The 19,891-nt window shown below is 37.3% G+C and overlaps 1 protein-coding gene and 1 non-coding gene across 24 annotated transcripts in view; one reads left to right on the forward strand and one right to left on the reverse strand.

Moving 5' to 3' along the window:
• Positions 1-19,891, forward strand: part of LOC139359089 (uncharacterized) — a 672,031-nt gene that overhangs the window by 111,299 nt on the left and 540,841 nt on the right. For 4 of the 23 annotated variants that reach the window (XM_071081227.1, XM_071081237.1, XM_071081230.1 and 1 more), the window contains exon 1: positions 14,234-15,747. The exons of 15 other annotated variants lie outside the window; for them this stretch is intronic. The gene's annotated coding sequence lies outside the window, so the exon portion shown is untranslated. Of the gene's footprint in view, positions 1-14,233; positions 15,748-15,988; positions 16,183-19,891 lie in introns of those variants that run through there. 4 more of the 23 variants (XM_071081229.1, XM_071081231.1, XM_071081233.1 and 1 more) reach the window with 2 other exon arrangements.
• On the reverse strand, positions 8,879-8,982 carry LOC112426655 (U6 spliceosomal RNA). The gene has a single exon (XR_003018047.1). It is a non-coding gene; the product is annotated as a U6 spliceosomal RNA (small nuclear RNA).

Consider the following 19,891-nt stretch of genomic DNA (forward strand, 5'->3'; position numbering starts at 1 on the left):
TAGTGCCTTGTTTGTTCTCTGGATGAATTAAAACATTAATATGTGTCCATATAGTTGAGTATAGTTTGGAAACACTAATCCCTTTATAGGAAGTAAGAGCCAGTAAGATAACTTTTGGTAACTTACTTGAGCTTGGACTAATGTCCACCCATAAACCCAGCAAGTGAGTTGCTCTTCTTCCATGGAAGCTCAGACAATGACGCAGCATGTGCAAAGCTTTGCTTTCATTTACACACCCATTTGAAATAATACAGTAAGGCAACACCAAAGGCAATTATCATTTTGACATGAAATGTAACGTTAGTTTTTTCCACTTTCAACATAAACAGTGCATTTCTAGTCTGCTTAACACTAAAAGGTAATTTTCTCCTAATGAACAGAAGAGTTGTAAAAAAACAGTGTTATGATATAGGAAGAGCGGTGACTAACTGTTTTTAATGGAATTATGCATGCTTGATTCTTATTATCATAATTAGCTTTTCTCATGTTATGAGTTTTGTGGGTTTGTATTGTAGTAGAGTACTAAATCACTAGCAGCCTCATCGGGGTCTGGAAAAAAAGTTCAAGCCAAATGAACTTTCCCATATGGATATAAAAGAAACTGCCAAAAGTTAACATGAGAGTTTTTTCCCCATGCTCATGTAGTGCCTGAATTCACCTTCTCTTTGCTAATGGCTACAGTTACATCATATTTGGAGAAGACAAAGTTACCAAGGTAAAAAAAAATAATTGAATGTGCTATCATGTCACCTTTTCTTATCTCTTTCCCTTTAATTCTTATTTTCTGCGAGTTAATTTGGAATCCTTCCTATGGTGGGATGAATTATTTTATAAGTTGAGGCAAGGAAGGAAAATAAAAGTATATTAAAAAGATAAGTATACATAAAAATGAAATTAAAAACACAGAGGCCAGGCTTTGCCTACAGGTCTCATTATATACCAAGGACTATTGCAAGCATTCTTCCAATGATATAAAAAAAATTCTCTTGGGGCATTTTTGTCATTTAGTTGGCTCTTGTATCACCGTCATTTTGTACCGTTAATGCCATCAACCATCACTTAAGGTGCTATTCTGTATAAAATATGTTAAAATTGATGCATTTTTGAAATCACAGTTTGATGTGGATGCCAATGGTAGTGATAAATATTAGGTCCTTACCTAATTAGGTCATATTAGGACCAGTGTACCAGGGTCCTGGGCTTTGCTATTTACACATGTTACGTGATCTCATTTAATTATCATAACAATTCAATGAGGTAGATGCTATTATTAGCATTCATTTAATAGATGAGCAATCTGAGGCTCAGAGTAGTTTAATAACTTGACCAAATAAGAAATAGAATGGGGATAGGAGCTTAGTTCTGATTTCAGAGCCTATATTCTTTTTTTTTTTTTGAGTTGGAGTCTTGCTATTTTGCTCAGGCTGGAATACAGTGGCACAATCTGGGCTCACTGCAACCTCCACCTCCTGGGTTCAAGCGATTTTCCTGTCTCAGACTCCCCAGTAGCTGGGACTACAGGCATGTGCTGCTATGCCCAGTAATTTTTTTTTTTTTTGTATTTTTAGTAGAGACAGGGTTTCACCATGTTGGCCAGGCTGGTCTCGAACTCCTGTCCTCAGGTGATCCACCCACCTTGGCTTCCCAAAGTGCTGGGATTGCAGGTGTGAGCCACAGCACCTGGGCCAGAGCCTATATTCTTCATCAGTATGATTTATTAACTAGCCACCAACCATTCCAGAGGGAAGAACTTGAAAACTGACAAACATAAAGGAAACATTAAAAATGTAAACCGTTTACAATCCCACCAACAGTGTAAAAGTGTTCCTATTTCTCCACATCCTCTCCAGCACCTGTTGTTTCCTGACTTTTTTATGATCGCCATTCTAACTGGTGTGAGATGGTATCTCATTGTGGTTTTGATTTGCATTTCTCTGATGGCCAGTGATGATGAGCATTTTTTCATGTGTCTGTATGGAAAACAGTATGGCGATTCCTCAAGGATCTAGAACTAGATGTACCATATGACCCAGCCATCCCATTACTGGGTATATACCCAAAGGATTATAAATCATGCTGCTATAGAGACACATGCACACGTATGTTTATTGCGGCACTATTCACAATAGCAAAGACTTGGAATCAACCCAAATGTCCATCAGTGACAGACTGGATTAAGAAAATGTGGCACATATACACCATGGAATACTATGCAGCCATCAAAAAGGATGAGTTTGTGTCCTTTGTAGGGACATGGATGCAGCTGGAAACCATCATTCTCAGCAAGCTATCACAAGAACAGAAAACCAAACACCGCATGTTCTCACTCATAGGTGGGAACTGAACAATGAGATCACTTGGACTCGGGAAGGGGGACATCACACACTGGGGCCTATCATGGGGAGGGGGGAGGGGGGAGGGATTGCATTGGGAGTTATACCTGATGTAAATGATGAGTTGATGGGTGCTGACGAGTTGATTGGTATAGCACACCAACATGGCACAAGTATACATATGTAACAAACCTGCACGTTATGCACATGTACCCTAGAACTTAAAGTATAATAATAATAAAAAATAAATTAAAAAAAAATGTAAACCGTGTGTTCATTTAGAAAGTCAAGGGCTAGCATGTAAGCAGATGAGAACACAGAATGGGGCTTTGATAACAATGGTGATGGATCACATGGAATAAGCCACCCTGGGCAGTACTGTTAAGTAGGCTCAGTTTCAACTTGGAATCTTCTCAAGTTTTCCTTTCATCCGTTCCCCATGTCTGTCTGTCTCTTTCCCTCCCTCCCTCCTTTCCTCCCTCCCTCCCTCCCTCCCTCCCTCCCTCCCTCCCTCCCTCCCTCCCTCCCTCCCTCCCTCCCTCCTTCCTTCCTTCCTTCCTTCCTTCCTTCCTTCCTTCCTTCCTTCCTTCCTTCCTTCCTTCCTTCCTTCCTTCCTTCCCTCCCTCCCTCCCTCCCTCCCTCCCTCCCTCCCTCCCTCCTCAGGGAGATGTCCCCTAGAATTCAAAGGTCTTTGCTAAGTTTTGGTGATAATATTGAAGGTTTATACCATGGTAATATCCCTGTCTGTATATTCTGTATATTTTTGTTAAGCTGTATACACGAAGCATAACAGTTTATATATATAAAAGTCGGCTGGAAGTTTTCAGTCCCTCTCTCTAAAGCTCCCAGAAGTGAATTCAAATTTCACAACATGAAAGAAGCTTGGATCATATTCAAGGAAGTCATTAAGGATTTATTAGAGCACAAATGCATCAACTTTTAGTTTTCTTAAAATGGGCTGTGAACTATAAAGGCCCCTAAAACTAAAATAGAAGCTGGAGGAAGAGATAATAGGGAGTAACTTATGTAAAATCAGGAGACAGGGTATTTGTAATTGTTCTAGAGATTGATCTGAAGTAGTGAGAGGAATATGGACAAGAAAGCCCACTTAAGTGGATTCTCATTCTGGTAAGATCAGTGACAAGTTAAATGATCTTGAGCAAAGTAAATAACCATGGTTCATCTGAAAAATGAAGTTCATAATGTATTCCTCATTGCATTTTTTGAGGGCTAAATATTTTAATATCTAAAATATTTAATACTAAACAGTGCCTAGCAAATGAAAGATGCTGAATGATGGTTTCCACCTTCCTTTGCTTTTTCATATCTTCCTGGTGGTGAAAATAAGATGCTCCTCACAAGCAGGAGACTGGTGACTGCTTGGTTCTAAAAAGTATTAGTCAATTTGTGAAAGATTATCAATAAAATTATAGATAATATGCACTGAAGGCATTGCATCCTTCCTGAGCAGTTCTGTGCTAGCTGTTCTTATATATAGCTCCTAATTCAAGCTTACAATGTGCTTGCAAGGTAGGTGCAATCATTCCCTACTTACAGAGGAGAAATAGAATGTGTATAACATGCCCCAGATCACTGAGTGCACACCTGGGCTTAACCAGGGCCAACATTCATATCCAGATACTACTAAACTGTAAAAGTAGTGTTCTTTCCACTCAAACATGTACTTGCATTAAAGACTGTTTTACTAAAATATTAGTGGTCAACTGAGATTACAAGACTACATTTTGTTATTTACCTTATTCTCACTTTTTTCTAAGCTTTTAATTTTTTAAAATTTGATTTTGTAATATTTGACTCACGTAGGAAAGTCATATGCATCATACATGGTTATGAAGCAAGATAACAAAAACACTTGTGAATCCATCCCCGGCTAAGACATCTCTGAACTTTTTTTTTTTTTTTTTTTTGCATTTTAAAGATTTTGTTTCTTTATTTCTTCTAAAAAAAAATAAAGGGATATATGTGCAGAGCATGCAGACTTGTTACATAGGTCTACATGTGCCATGGTGGTGTGCTGCACCTATTGACCCATCCTCTAAGTTCTGTCTTCAACCCCTGGTGTGTGTGGTTCCCCTCTCTGGGTCCATGTGTGCTCAATGTTCAACTCCCACTTATGAGTGAGAACATGCAGTGTTTGGTTTTCTGTTCCTGTGTTAGTTTGCTGAGAATCATGGCTTCCAGCTTCATCCATGTCCCTGCAAATGACATGATCTCATTCCTTTTTATGGCTGCATAGTAATCCATGGTATATATGGGCTGCATTTTCTTTATTCAGTCTATCACTGATTGGGCATTTGGGTTGGTTCCATGTCTTTGCTATTGTAAACAGTGCTGCAATAAATATACGTGTGCATGTGTTTTTATAGTAGAGTGATTTATATTCATTTGTGTATATACCCAGTAATGGAATTGCTAGGTCAAATGGCATTTCTGGTTCTAGATCCTTGAGGAATTGCCATACTGTCTTCCAGAATGGTTGAACTAACTCACATTCCCACCAACAGTGTAAAAGCATTCCTATTTTTCCATCTTTTGTTTCCTGACTTTTTAATAATTGCCATTCTGTCTGGTGTGAGATGGTATCTCATTGTGGTATTGACTTGCATTTCTCTGATAATCGGTAATGTTGATCTTTTCTTCATGTTTGTTGGCATAAATGTCTTCTTTTGAGAAGTGTCTGTTCATATCCTTCACCCACTTTGGATGGGTTTTTTTTTTCTTGTAAATTTCTTTAAGTCCCTTGTAGATTCTGGACATTTGACCTTTGTCAGATGGGTAGATTGCAAAACTTCTCCCATTCTGTACGTTGCCTGTTCACTCTGATAATAGTTTCTTTTGCTGTGCAGAAGCTCTTTAGTTTAATTAGATCCCATTTGTCAATGTTGGCTTTTGTTGCAATTGCTTTTGTTGCAATTGCTTTTGGTATTTTAGTCATGAAGTCTTTGCCCATGCCTATGTCCTGAATGGTATTGCCTACGTTTTCTTCTAGGTTTTTTATGGTTTTGGATTTTACATTTAAGTCTTTAATCCATCTTGAGTTAATTTTTGTGTAAGGTGTAAAGAAGGGGTTCAGTTTCAGTTTTTTGCATATGGTTAGCCAGTTTTCCCAGCACCATTTACCGCATAGGAGATCCTTTCTCCGTTGCTTGTTTTTGTCAGGTTTGTCGAAGATCAGATGGTTGTAGATGTGTAGTGTTATTTCTGAGGTCTCTGTTCTGCTCCATTTGTCCATATGTCTGTTTTGGTACCAGTATCATGCTATTTGGGTTACTGTAGCCTTGTAATATAGTTTGAAGTCAGGTAGCTCGATGCCTCCAGTTTTGTTCTTTTTGCTTAGGATTGTCTTGGCTATATGGGGTCTTCTTTGATTCTATATGAAATTTAAAATAGTTTTTTTTCTAATTCTGTGAAGAATGTCAGTGGTTGATGGGAATAGCATTGAAACTATAAATTACTTTGGGCAGTATGGCCATTTTCATGATATTGATTCTTCCTATCCATGATTTCCATTTGTTTGTGTCCTCTTTTATTTCCTTGAGCAGTGGTTTGTGTTCTCCTTGAAGAAGTCCTTCGCATCCTTTGTTAGCTGTATTCCTAGATATTTTATCCTCTTTGTAGCGATTGTGAATGGGAGCTCATTCATGAATTGGCTCTCTGCTTGCCTATTGTTGGTGTAAAGGAATGCTTGTGATTTTCACACATTGATTTTGTATCCTGAAACTTTGCTTAAGTAGCTTATCAGTCCACGAAGTTTTTGGACTGAGATGATGGGGTTTTCTAAGTATACAATCAGGTTGTCTGCAAACAGAGACAACTTGACTTCCTCTCTTTCAATCTGAAAACGCTTTATTTTTTTCTCTTGCCTGATTGTCCTGGCCAGAACTTCCAATTCTATGTTGAATAGGAGTGGTGAGAGAGGGCATCCTTACCTTGTACCTGTTTTCAAAGGGAATGATTTCAGTTTTTTTCCCATTCAATATGATATTGGCTGTGTGTTTGTTATAAATAGCTCTTATTATTTTGAGGTATGTTCCATCAATACCTAGTTTATTGAGAGTTTTTAACATGAAGGGATATTGAATTTTATCGAAGGCCTTTTCTGTATCTATTGAGATAATCATGTAATTTTTTTTCTTCCGTTCTGTTTATGAGATGGATTACATTTATTGATTTGTGTATGTTGAACCAGCCTTGCATCCCAGGGATGAAGTCAATTTGATCATGGTGTATAAACTTTTTGATGTGCTGCTGGATTCAGTTTGCCAGTATTATATTGAGGATTTTTGCACTGATGTTTATCAGGGATATTGGTCCGAAATTTTCTTTTTTTGTGGTGTCTCTTCCAGGTTTTGGTAAGAGGATGATGCTGGCTTCATAAAATGAGTTAGGGAGGAGTCTTTCCTTTTCAATTGTTCGGAACAGTCTCAGAAGAAATAACGCTACTCAGAAGCTGGTAGCAGCTCCTCTTTGTATTTCTGGTAGAATTCAGCTGTGAATCTGTCTGTTCCTGGGCTTTTTTTTTTTTTTTTTTTTTTTCTGGTTGGTAGACTATTAATTACTGCCTCAATTTCAGAGCTTGTTATTGGTCAATTCAGGGATTCAATTTCTTTCTGGTTTGGTCTTGGGAGGGTATATGTGTCCAGGAATTTATCCATTTCTTCTAGATTTTCTAGTTTATTTGTGTAGTGGTGTTTATAGTATTCTCTGATGGTAGTTTGTATTTCTGTGGGGTTAGTGGTGATATCCCCTTTATCATTTTTTATTATGTCTATTTGATTCTTCTCCCTTTTCTTCTTTATTAGTCTAGCTAGCAGTCTTTCTATTTTGCTAATTTTTTCAAAAAACCAGCTCCTGGATTTGTTTTTTTTTTTGAAGGGTTTTTCATGTCTCTATCTCGTTCAGTTATTTTCTGATTTTAGTTATTTCTTGTCTTCTGCTAGCTTTTGGATTACTTTGCTCTTGCCTCTTTAGCTCTTTTAATTGTGATGTTAGGGTGTTGATTTGAGATCTTTCTACCTTTCTGATGTGGGTGTTTAGTGCTATAAATTTCCCTCTTAGTAGTGCTTTAGCTGTGTCCCAGAGATTCTGGTACATTGTCACTTTGTTCTAATTGGTTTCAAAGAACTTCTTGATTTCTGCCTTAATTTCATTATTTATTCAGGAGTCATTCAGAAGCAGGTTGTTCATTTCCATGAAATTGTGTGGTTTTAAGTGAGTTTCTTAATCCTGAGTTCTACTTTCATTGCACTGTGGTCTGAGAAACTGTTTGTTATGATTTCAGTTCTTTTGCATTTGCTGAGAAGTGTTTTAATTCCAATTATGTGGTCAATTTTAGAATAAGTGCCATGTGGCACTGAGAATAATGTATATTCTGTTGATTTGGGGTATAGAGTTTTGTAGATGCCTACTAGGTCCACTTAATCCAGAGCTGAGTTCAAGTCCTGAATATCCTTGTTAATTTTTTGTCTTGTTGATCTGTCTAATATTGACAGTGAGGTGTTAAAGTCTCCCACTATTATTGGGTGGGAGTCTAAGTCTCTTTGTAGGTCTCTAAGAACTTGTTTTATGAATCTGAGTGCTCCTGTATTGGGTGCATATATATTCAGAATAGTTAGCTATTTGGTTACTTTGTTCACTAGTTGTTGCAGTTTCTTCATAGTGTCATTGGTCTTTATATTTTTGTTTGTTTTTGCAGTGGCTGGTACTGGTTTTTCCTTTCCATATTTACTGCTTCTTTCAGGAGCTCTTGCAGGGCAGACCTTGTGGAAAAGAAATCCCTCAACATTTGCTTCTCTGGAAAATATTTTATTTATCCTTTGCTTATGAAGCTTAGTTCGGCTGGATATGAAATTCTGGGTTGAAAATTCTTTTCTTTAAGAATGTTGAATATTGGCCCCCAATCTCTTCTGGCTTGTAGAGCTTCTGCTGAGAGGTCCACTGTTAGTCTGATGGGCATCCTTTTATAGATGACCTGGACTTTCTCTCTGGCTACCTTTAACAGTTTTTCCTTCATTTTGACCTTGGAGAATCTGGCGATTATGTGTCTTGGGTTTATCTTCTCATGGAGTATCTTAATGTTATTGTCTGTGTTCCCTGAATTTGCATGTTGGCCTGTCTCTTTAGGTTGGGGAAGTTCTCCTGAATAATATCCTGAAGTGTGTTTTCCAGCTTGTTTCCATTCTCCTCCTCTCCTTCTGGTACTCCCATCAATCGGTCTTTTTATGAAGTCCCATATTCTTGTAGGCTTTGTTCATGCCTTTTCTTTCTTTTTTTTTCTCTATTCTTGTCTGCACATCTTATTTCAGTAAGGTGGTCTTCAGACTCTGATATCCTTTCTTCCACTTGTTCTATTCAGCTATCGATACTTGTGTATGTTTCACGAAGTTCTTGTGCTATGTGTTTCAGCTCCATCAGGTCATTTATATTCCGCTCTAAACTGCTTATTCTACATAGCAGTGCCTCTAACCTTTTATCAAGGTTCTTAGCTTCTTTGCATTGGGTTAGAACATGCTCCTTTACCTCATAAAAATATGGAATACTTCACAAATTTGCATGTCATCCTTGTGCGTGGGTCATGCTAATCTCTGTATTGTTCCAATTTTAGTGTATGTGCTGCCAAAGCAAGCACACATCTCTGAGCTTTTAAAACTTCTTGCCTGTTCCTCCCAGATTCTTTCTCTTCGTTGTTTCCTTGTTTGTAAAAAAGTTTATTTACATATGTAAATATCTCTAAACAATGCTTAACTTTGTTTTTTAGCATTTTCAAATTTTTCATGCCATCTTCAGTCTTCTGTGTTTAATGTTTTGACTTAACATAATGTCTCTCAGATACTTTCATGTTATTGCTTATGGTTATATTCATTTTCATCACGACATCATCTTCTATTACATACATTTTTCAAATTTTATTTGTCCATTGTTTTTAGATGGATATGGATTAATTTTTTTAAAAAAATTATAATTGTAATACACAATGTTGAATACCCTTTGCTTAATGTTATCCCTAAGACTTGGAAGTAATGTACTTATAAAAATTTTCTCAATCGAATGAGCATTAAATATTGGCTTATTGTGGTGTCAGGTTCATTTTCCTAATTATTAATGAGGGTGAACTTCTTTCTCAGTTTAAAAATACTGTTATTTTAAGTTCAGGGGAACAAGTGCAAGTTTGTTACATAGGTAAGTGTGTATCATGGGGGTTTGTTGTACAGATTACTTCATCACCCAGGTATTAAGCCTAGTACTCATAAGTTATTTTTCCTGATCCTCTCCCTCCTCCCACCCTCCACCCTCTGAAAGGCCCCAGTGTGTATTGTTACCCTCCTCACCATGTGTCCATGTGTTCTCATCATTTAGCTCCCACTTATAAGTGAGAATATGCAGTATTTGGTTTTCTGTTCCTGTGTTAGTTTGCTAAGGATAATGGCCTCCTGTTCCATCCATGTTCCTGTGAAGAACATGATCTCATTCTTTATGGCTGCATAGTATTCCGTGGTGTATATATACCACATTTTCTTTATCCAGTCTATCACTGATGGGCATTTAGGTTGATTCCATGTCTTTGCTATGGTGAACAGTGCTGCAATAAACATATGTGTGCATATTTCTTTATAGCAGAATGATTTATATTCCTTTGTGTATATATCTGGTAATGCAATTGCTTGGTCAAATGATATTTTTGTCTTTAGGTCTTTGGGAAATCATTACACTGTATTCCACAATGGCTGAACTAATGTATAAGCATTCTTTTTTCTCCACAACTTTTCCGGCAACTGTTAGTTTTTAACTTTTTAATAATAGCCATTCTGACTGTTATTTGATGGTATCTCATTGTGGTTTGATTTGCATTTCTCTAATGATCAGTGATGTTGACCTTTTTTCTTATGATTGTTGGCCACATGTATGTCTTCTTTTGAAAAGTGTGTTCATGTCCTTTGCCCACTTGTTTATATTTTTTATTTCTTGTAAATTATTTAAAGTTCCTTATAGATGTTAGATATTAGACCTTTGTCGGATGCATAGCTTGTAAAAATTTTCTCTCATTCTGTAGGTTGGCTGTTTACTCTGTTGATAGTTTCTTTTGCTGTGCAGAAGCTCTTTAGTTTAATTTGATCCCATTTGTGAATTTTTGCATTTGTTCAATTGCTTTTGGCATCTTCATCATGAAATCTTTAACTGTGCCTATGTTCTGAATGGTATTACCTTGGTTGTCCTCCAGGGTTTTTATTGTTTTGGGTTTTGCATTTAAGTCTTTAATCCTTTAATCTGTCTTAAGTTAATTTTTGTATATGGTGTAAGGAAGGAATCTAGTTTCTTCTGCATATGGCCAGCCAGTTATTCCAGCACCATTTATTGAATAGGGAATCCTTTTCCAATTGTTTGTTTTTGTCATGTTTGTTGAACATCAGATAGTTTTTTCTCATTTTATTAGCAGTTAGTGTTTTCTCTTCCATAAAATCACCTCTTCTTAGTTTTTGGCTATTTTCTGTTGGGTTGTTAGACTTTACAAAAATTAATTCGAGTGAGTTCTTTAGATATGTTAGATGTCAATCTCTGTTTGTCACATGTGTTTAAAATATCTTCTCCTAGTGTTGATTTGCCTTTTTACTTTCTTTTCAATGCTTTGAAATGTATTATTATTATTAATTTCTGTGTTGTAGAAATTATCAATCTTTTATTGTATGATCAGTATTTTTAACTTTGATGAGGTTCAATTTATTAATTTTTTCCTTTTATGGATTTTGCTTTTGGTGTCAAGTCTTAGAAATATTTGCCTAGCCCTATATCCTAAATTTTTGTACAATTAAGTGTGTGATGCATTTTGAGTTAAGTTTTTTAAGCTGTGAAGTTTAGGTTGAGGTTTACATTTTGCCTGTATTTTTCCAATTGCTTCAGCACCATTTGTCAAAAGACTTTCCTTCCTCCACTGAATTGCTTCTGTACCTTTTTAAAGAATCAGCTGAGTGTATTTGTGTTAGTTTATTTTGGGGTTCTTTATACTCTTCCATTGATCTATGTGTCTGTCCCTCCACTGATACCATGCTCTTGATTATTGTAACTATAGAATAAACATCAATATTGGTTAAAGTGATTTCTTCCACTTTAAACCTCAATAGGATTTTGACAGGCATTGCATTAAACCTACATCTTTACTATGTTGAGGTTTCCAATCCATGAACATAGTATGTCTCCATGCTTTTTATCAAGGTGAAGTTAGCACCTATCTCTCTTTTCCTCACTTGCTGACAGTTTCTAACATGAATGATGTTGGATTTTGTGAAATGCTTTTGCCATGTCAGATGATATGACTAATTTGATTAGCATTTTTTTGTATTAAAAGATCCTTTTCTATTTTGAGATCATAAGGATATTCTATTTTGTTTTCTAAAAGTTTTGAAGTTTTACCTTTTACATTTATATATTTATTCCATTGGGAATTGATTTTGCCCATAGTGTGAGAAAGTGTGCAACTTAATTTTTTATAAGGATTGTTGATTGTATCAGCCCGTTCATTGAATATGTATTGTTTTGCCGTATCTCTCATATGATTGGGTCTGTTTTGTTCTGTTGCACTGACTGATCTCTCTGCTCTGGGTTAATATTGTATAACTCTAATTATGTTAGTTCTGTAAGCCTTGAGATTATGTTGGGCAAATCTCTACACTGGACTCTTCATCAGAAGTTTCTCCCCTAGTTTGTGATATTCATTTTCCATGTAAGTTTTAGAATTGGCTAACATGTTTCTTGAAAAGCCTATCAGATTTTTAATCTGTAAACAATTTATGGAGATTGACATCTTTTTGATATTGAGTTCTGATACTTTCCATGAAAATAATATTCCCATTTATTTAGAGATTTTTAAATATCTCTCATAATGTTAAAAATTTTCTCCATAAATGTCTTGTGTTTATTTTGTTTGATTTATTTCATGGTAGCTTGGTACCTTAAAGGGTTTTGTAAAAAGTAGCTTTTTAAAATAGTATCTTATTTTATAATATTTGTTTGTCGTTGATATATAACTAATTAATTTCTATGTATTAATCTCACATTCAAGCACTTTACTAGACACTTTAACTAGCTCTAATTTTTGGCAGATTATTTTGGGTCTTCAATGTGGAAATCATATTATATATGAATAAAAGGGGTTTTGTTGCTTCCTTTGCAGGCCTTTGCATTTTTTGCCCCTTTGTCCTTATTACACTATTATGTTAAACAGAAGTGATGATAATAGACATTCTTTTCTTGTTCCTGATTTTAGCTTACTTTACCATTAAAATTTATATTTACTGTAAATTTTTGGTAGACAAATTTTGTCAGGTTAAGAAAGCTTTCTTTGATTTTTATTCTGTGTTTAAACACACATACACACACACACATACGCACACACGGGTCTTAAGTTTACGAAATAGTTTCTACACATTGTGACATAATAACTTGTTTCTTTAATCTGGTAGATCATATGTATAGATTTTTTGCCAATGTAAACCAACTTTTCCTTCTTGAAATTCATCTAACTTGGTCATGATATATTATCTATCAATGCAAGTACCCTTAACCATCATTACCAATCAATTGGAATCACCAAGTAAACTGGAAATTATTTACCAACTCTGACTTAAGTGAGCTTCCTTTATTCTCTCCTCCACCAGAAATACTTCCATTTTAGTACACAGATTCATCGATTCCAAAAGTACATACACAACATGAAATATAAATTGTTTATGTTTAAATTCAGGTAAAGGAGATATTTGCGAAAGAGGCTTGTTTTGCTGCATCTCCTTCAAATCATCCTACGTAGGTAAAAGTCTATTTAATCTGTTCAAAAGTCAGGCCTGCTCAGAAGAGTTGGGTGTGGCTTAAAGTTCAAAGGAATCCTCAGTTTGTGACTAAGTGGACAGGCACTGGAAATATCCACAGGATAAACTAACAAGTGTCTATTTTAACTCTAGAAACCAAATGGGGTCAGGCGCAGTGGCTCACATCTGTAATACCAGCACTTTGGGAGGCTGAGGTGGGCAGATCACTTGAGGTCAGGAATTCGAGAGCAGCCTGGTCAACATGTTGAAACCCTGTCTCTACTAAAAACACAATAATTAGCCAGGTGAGTAGGGCATGCCTGTGGTCTCAGCTACTTGAGAGGCTGAGAATCACTTGAACCCCAGAGGCGGAGGTTGTAGTGAGCAGAGATTGTGCCACTGCACTCCAGCCTTTCAGCCTGGGTGAGAGAGCGGGACTCCATCTTAAAAAAAAAAAAAAAAAAAAAAAGAAAAAATCAAATGGTAAATTTTTTGAGTTTCTTCTGAGAGGATATCTCATTTATCTCTCTTTATTCAGCATGTTTTTGGAAACTATGTGTTCTTCTAATTTTTGCACTTGATTCATTAGTAGCAGACTATACATGCTTAACTCATGTGGGTTTCTGTTTCTGTATTTTTCCTAAAAGGCAGAGGAGGAGGGAAGAGAAGTTCTGGGCTAAAGACCCAAGAGCCTTTCATTTAAAGGCTTATGGCCAAACTGCAAACCTGTGGTGATCTAGACCAATTAAATCAGAAACACTGAAGTTGAGACTCAATCATTTATATATTACAAACCTCCCCGGGTGATTCCAACGTGCAGGAAAGGATGTGAATCAGTGTTTCCAGCTATCAGAGTCAAATGACTATTAATATGTATCTAAGAACATAGCAGACATTTTGTAAATATATTAATTCACTTAGTCTTGATCCTCTTTAAATACAATGGAAAGGGAAGTGTTTTAATGTTTTACTCTCTAAAACTTTTACTGTCTTGGAACTTTTCCTGTGGTACACTAGCAATGAGAAAATCATGGAGGAGGCAGTGACAGCAGAATGACAAAAAACACACACACGCACACACAGATTCAAATATTGTAAGTAAAAGGAGAGAATTTGGGGATCCGTAATTTTCTACTATACTTTGGTGGTGAATGAGACATAAAAACCTTTTTTTTCTACTGATCGCAGCATGATTTTCTTTAGGTTCAAGCCCGGTGCTCTGAGTAAGTTGATTAACTCCAACCAGGTGAGTAGTTTCACTAAAGGTAACATTCTCCTCCCAGAGGAGAAATGCTGTCTATAACCTGCCATTGATTGAAGTGGCTGACCCTGTAGAACACACACACAAGTTCTACCCATCCTGCATCCTGCACCAACCCTGAAGCACAGGCACTTCCTGCAGGAGGCAAAGGAGAAGAAACAGCCTGCACTAACTGCTGGGCTTTGCAGGTGACAATAGCAAAGGTTTATTATAGTTTCTGAACAAGTTAGAAAGTAAATCTCTATTGTAGATAGCCCTGCAAGTCCAAAACCGTAGGAGGTTTAGGAAAATATGGGTTTTAGCAGCAGGTGAAACAATGATGACAGTCTAATATAAGTCTAATGTTGAATTTTTCTAAGTTTCTTAAACATGACATTGGCCATGGGTCAATCATATGTTTCAGTCTTTAAAGAGATGGAAAAGATATTTTGTCCCCAGGTTCTTTTTCTGTGACTCTGATTGTACTGTGGCATCATATAGTTGGTAGACTGAGTAGAAAGTAGTATGGATTTTCATCGTTATTAACCATCTATAATTCAATTTTTTAGGAAGATGCAAAGTGTTAGTGAAAAGTGTCTAGAGCCTGATACAGTGGACTTTTTGAAGTTTGTTTCTGCTGCATACCAAGTGGTGTCTTCCGTATCAACTTCAAGCCATGAAAAGTTACACAAAAAGGACTTCATGTATACTTTCTCTGTGGCATTCGTCCTCACTCATTCAGGCGATAGTGACTGGTTCCTCTTCTGGGCAGGCCTTGTGCTGGGAAATGGAGAAAATGCAAAGGGACATATATGAAACAGTCCCTGATATTAAGGAGGAAGAGACACTCAAATAACACTCAAAGGAGGAAGATTGTAGTTACTGTACAGCTAGGACATAGATGAAAAGCGACAAAGCAAGGCATTCAAATGTTCATTTATATGATAACACAAACCCATGTGTTTGAACTAATCAGTGTGACAATCAGAACCTCTCAGTTTCCATCTGGATATCTGTTGTATTGTCAACACTGCCCAATTTTGAGGGTCATTTGGTTTTGTAGCATGATAGATTCTTTGAAGGTCATTTGTTTCCTTTCTTGTAGCATGTGTTGCTGCAGCTCCAATAATACCCTTTTGATGACATCACAGATGATGATTCATCCTTAGGTCTTATTCACTCAACACACTAGGCTACACTGGCACAAATCCTCATTTCATTTTTGCTACCTAATTGGAAAACTACTGTCAAATACTTCAAGAAGGAGAAAGAAACCCCAGGAGAATTAGGTGATAATATTATTCAGCGCTATCTATTGAGAGCATTTATCTAATCAAAACAAAAGATGTAACACCTGGTATGTATCTAGCACTTTCCCCAGCTGGTGCAGATGGATGCAGCCAGCTTGAGCTCTGAAATCTCTTCCATCCCTCAGTAGTCCCTGAGTGGTGGTTTGAGCCAGACTGTGAGGGGAGAAGCGGGGCAGGCCAGCTCAGCTCAGCAAGATCTCAGGCTGCCTGGCAAGTCACTTTGATGTGCTGTGCCTTTGAAGTCAGTTCTTTCATATGGAGCTCTCTTCTCACCAGTCTCTTTCTTAGCCCCTGCAGTTTATCAGAGGGAGAAGAGGCCTCCAATAATTACTTCTTTGAGGGAGGCAGAGAGAAGTGAGACATGGAAGGAAGAAAACAAAGACAGGCAGAGTGTGAGAGAGCAAGAAAGCCAGAACCAGGGAGTGAATATTAAAGGCAGTTGGCATTATCTTTATTTTAGTGATGAAGGAATCAGGACTCAGGTAACTCAATCATACAGATAGTAAAAAACAGAGATGAAATTTGAATCTAGGCTATGTCAAGACAACACCCACACTTTTAATCACTAGGCTAAGTTTGCTTCCTCAGTGACAAAATTGCCCCTTTTCTGTATTGAGAGAGTTGTCCAAAACTGTTGGGACATGTGCCAAGACTAGTGTGTTAGTATGCTTGCTGTGACAAAGAGTATTGGCCATAAGAGTTAAAAGGAATCTAAATCCTGTCTATCTAGTACTCTTGAAGTGTCCACATTCACATTTGCTCTTCATGCTTTTTAAAGACTTTGTTAAAGTCATTCATTTTCAATGTATATGAAGAAGTTCATTACTGAAGAGAATCTATCCCAATGACATATATGGACATAGCATCACATTTTAATAGCCATGAGTGCAAACAGTCCACATATCAGCTGCTTGAGGTCATCTTTCAGAAGCCAAGGGTTGACCATGCCTCTTCCCAATGACCCCCAGCAAAGCCCCTCATTTTCCCCATGCCGTCTTCTCTAGAGTGGCAGGAGGCCAACTGGGTGTGTCATAATGAGCAAGTTTGTCCTGCGTTATGAGTGTGAGGAATTAAGGAAAGCTGCAGAGTTGAATTCATATGGGTATTAATTTGGTCTATTTTCACAAAGAGAGTATTCATAAGTATGTAGCTGGAGAAGAGATTACTCAGAGCAGGCAGGTCTATTAGAAAAAAAGTGGGAAGGGAATAATAACAGTAGTGCAACTATATAAATAAAAACTTTTCATGCACCTGGGAGAAAATAACAATAGTAATGGCAATTATTTTAAGTGAAAACTTTCTATGTACCTGTTTTTTTTCCACAGGCACATTATTTCATTTAACTATAGTCACAACACTTTGAGCTGTCAGTCATTTTGTTCATTTTTCTAAAGGAGGAAATGGAGATTGAGGGTTATTATGCATTTAAACCAGTAATACACGGCAGAGCCAGAATTCAAATATAGGCATGCCAAACTCAAAAGGTGCAGGCTTTTTCAACTCAAGCCTCCTCAGTCATATTCAGCTGAATGCATAGAAGCCGTGCTGCAGGTTAACTCGTGGCTTAATAGAAGACCACTAACAGAGCTGCTTTGTGTGGTCAATAATGGCAATAATTTTGAAGAAAGCTGATCATGTGTATAGGGAACAAACCAAAAGAAAGTTCTCATCTAAATGTTAAAAAAATTAACTTATATTGTATATTAGTTTTACTTTTTCCCCATAATGAGCAAAGTTTCCTCAGGAAAGAGGCCATGAAGGAAGAAAACTATTAACTTGATGACCAACAAATGCTGAAAAATATGTCATCCAGAAAGAATTTTTTTTCCAGAATGAATCTGCAATATGACTTTTCTGGACATTGAGAAAATTCAATATGCAAGAGGAATGTGGTGTAAAGTAAAATTTAGAATTTAGTAATGGAGGGAGTTAGAATAGTGAGAGAAACTATATCCCTCTCACTGTTAGCATAGATCACTACTCTCTCAATGTTTTATTATGTATTTCCTATAAACAAAAATACCGTTCTATACAACCACACTTACAATTATAAAAATCAAGAAGTTAAGATGGGTACATTAACTAACTGAGCAATAACTATCTAATGCTCAGACCCCATTCAATTTTTGCCAGTTGTGTCAATAATGTCCTTTACAGAAGAAGAATTCAGTTAGGAATCACACATTGAGTGTCTTTTTAGTTTCCTTAGTTGTGTCTCTTTAGTCTGTTTTTGTCAGAAACAGTTTCTTTCTCTTTCTTTTCTTTTCATTTTGGGATCTTGACATTTTATAAGGTCGTAGACCAGTTATTTTGTAAATTTTCATTCACTTTTGGGATTCTTACACATTTCATTATAGTCTGATTCCAGTTATGTACCTTTGACAGCAGTATCACGGAGGTGATCCCGTGATCCACCCAGTCACCAGGTAGTGCAAAATTTGTTCTCTCTGATCACTTGATTGAGGTGGTGTCTGCCAGGCCTCTTTATTCAGAACTTACTTTCCTTCACCTTTGTAACTAATAAGTATTTCATGAAGAAGCACTTTGAAGCTATGTAAATATCCCATTTGTCATTAAACTTTTTTCACTTATATATATCTCTACATATTCATGGGTTCCTATTTTATTGAATGATTTATAATCCATCACCATCATTTACTTCAATGCTAAAATAATCCCAGACTTTTCAGTGGCTCCTGTGTTATTCTGTCCCCATGTAATATGGTTTGACTGTCTCCCCACCCAAATATCACCTTGAATTGTAATAATCCCCATGTGTCAAGTATGGGGGCCAGGTGGAGATAATTGAGTCATTGGGGGTGGTTTCCCCCATACTGTTCTTGTAGTAATGAATAAGTATCACCAGATCTGATGGTTTTATAAATGGGAGTTCCCCTGCGCAAGCTCTCTTGCCTGTTTCCATGTAAAATGCATCTTTGTTCCTTCTTTGCCTTCTGCCATGATTGTGAGGCCTCCCCAGCCATGTGAAACTGTGAGTCCATTAAACTGTTTTTTCTTTATAAATTACCAAGTCTCAGGTACATTTTTATTAGCAGCATGAGAACAGACTAATACACCACCTTTCTTTGAGCACTTCCCTGTTTACTAGACAAAATGTTCCAGACTCATTTTACTTTCCCTGTCCAACCTATTAGCCGTTTCCATGGATTTCTGGTTCCTTTTAGTGGAGAATAGCATTTAGAAGCTAAGATCTGGGCACTCAGGATGCTCATCGCTATTGGGGTATCACTGCTCCAGGCCTTCACGGTAGACACACACACAGGCAAACACACACATACCCGCACACTTGCACTTATATTTTTTGCTGTGCCTCTCTCTATCTCTCAAGCTAGCTTATTAACTAGCTATGGGAAATCATAAACTCATACTGAACCTACCAACATTAATTCAACTCAACAGCTTTGTTACAGTTTTCTCACATTTTGTATTTGTAATTCTTATGATGAAAAAAAACCAAACAACAAACTTGGTTTTCATTATCTTTAATGTATTTATGTGATTACTTCCCCTGTATGTGACACATTTTCAATGGATACACCACTTCTCTCCCCTGCCCACATGCCTTTCTCATTCCACCTGGGCTCTGACTCCTTCTACCAGGTTGTTCTCCATCCTGCTCGGGTGCTGGCTCCCTATGCCTGGCCAACCCGCACCCCATATGCTGTCTTCCTCACATAGCCTAGGCTCTGCCACCCTGTGCTGGGCAGCCCCCCGGCAGGTGCCCTCCTCACACTGCTCAGTGTCTGATTGTCCACCCTGGGCCTCCCTCTGCAGAGTCACCCTCTCTTCTCCCAGCCTGTGCTCCAACACCCTATACCAGCCCACACTCCAGTGTGGATGCCCTCCCTGCCCTGTTTGGCTTCTGACTTCCCCTTCCTGCCCCTCAGTAAACACCCTCATCACCCTGCCTGGGCTCTGTCACTCCATGCATGCCACCCCTTTCCCTGCATGGACACGTACTTTGCCTTGCCCCATTGAGTGACTTTTGGACTGAATTGCTCAGAAAGGAAAAGGAAGGAAATGGAGGGGAATGGAGGAAGAAGAGAAAGCTGAGGAATTAAAACGATGAACACTTTTGAATGAACATCATTAAAAGTATGGGCTGTTTTCTAGTAGAATTTCATCCTCCTGAAGTCTTTTTTTTTCTTTCTTTCTTTTTTTTTTTTTTTT

Source organism: Macaca nemestrina, chromosome 16 (genome assembly GCF_043159975.1).
Source record: "Macaca nemestrina isolate mMacNem1 chromosome 16, mMacNem.hap1, whole genome shotgun sequence".
Lineage (NCBI taxonomy): Eukaryota > Metazoa > Chordata > Mammalia > Primates > Cercopithecidae > Macaca > Macaca nemestrina.